The following is a 1,075-nucleotide window of genomic DNA, read 5'->3' on the forward strand; positions in this document are numbered from 1 at the left end:
CTCAAACAGATGAAAAGAAATTATCTCCGATTAAAGTATTTTCTAAATAGATGAAGAAGAATAGTTCACTATTAAGTACAAGGTGTTTTGTGTGGGTTCTCTAGTATGTTTGGGATTATAGGCTGGCCGGCTGTAAAACTTTTATTTATTACTTGCCCTTTCTCTAGACAAACTGGAGTCAGCCTTAACAGTGCTATAACGTAGCAAGTGGTAGGATTGTGGGAAGAATATTGTAGAGACACAAAAGTTCCTGGGAACCAGTACCTGCATATCAGGAGTATGTTTTCCATGGTTTTTACTCTGAGTTAAGAGCAAAGCTCAGTGCTTCTGAAGTAAAAAAGGCACTTCATATATATGAACAAGTCCTAAATGGAGCTCCCCCTCCCCTTTTTTTGTCTGTATTGCTGTAAACAGGATATACAGTTGAGAATGGCACAGCATAACCTGGCAAACCAGAGTGCCCACTTGTAAATCTTCGACTGTGTCACAGACCTAAGAAATACAAAGCACTCAAACCACCAGTGGAATAAGTATTTTCAAAGAAAAGAGCCTAAATAATAGCTCTAGAGTAACCAACATATTTTCCTCCATAGCTTTCCTATGGGTTTCAGTTCATCCAGCTCTTGATACAGCAGCAGCTCTGAAGGGCAGAAGGAGCTTTCCTGTCCAAGGCACACACCACTGGAGCTCAGGGTGGCACCACCTCCTACGGGGTCTTGCAAGAAGCCAGGAGGACTGCACAGCTGGGTAACAAATTGCTATTGGGTGTTTGTCCTGTACTTGTAGAGCAGGCAGCTTACTGAACCCAAGCAACACAAGCAAGCTTCGATGTGGTCTCCTTTATACAAAGCAGATCTATGTATTGAGGAGCTCTCCTCAATAAGCGTGATCTTCCAGTTCTGAGTAATGCAGATATTTTTCAGCTGGCCTTGTGACCCCGCTCCCGCGGCGCATTCACAATTTGGATTGCACAAACAACATCTGGCCAACACAGTTCAGAATAATTCCTTCAGAATAACCCTGTGCTCTGCACCTCCTGCCCTTTCACCCTGCCCGGGCCCGCGGCCCCTCCCCC

The sequence above is a fragment of the Antrostomus carolinensis genome, unplaced genomic scaffold (assembly GCF_000700745.2).
Source record: "Antrostomus carolinensis isolate BGI_N321 unplaced genomic scaffold, ASM70074v2 scaffold42119, whole genome shotgun sequence".
Lineage (NCBI taxonomy): Eukaryota > Metazoa > Chordata > Aves > Caprimulgiformes > Caprimulgidae > Antrostomus > Antrostomus carolinensis.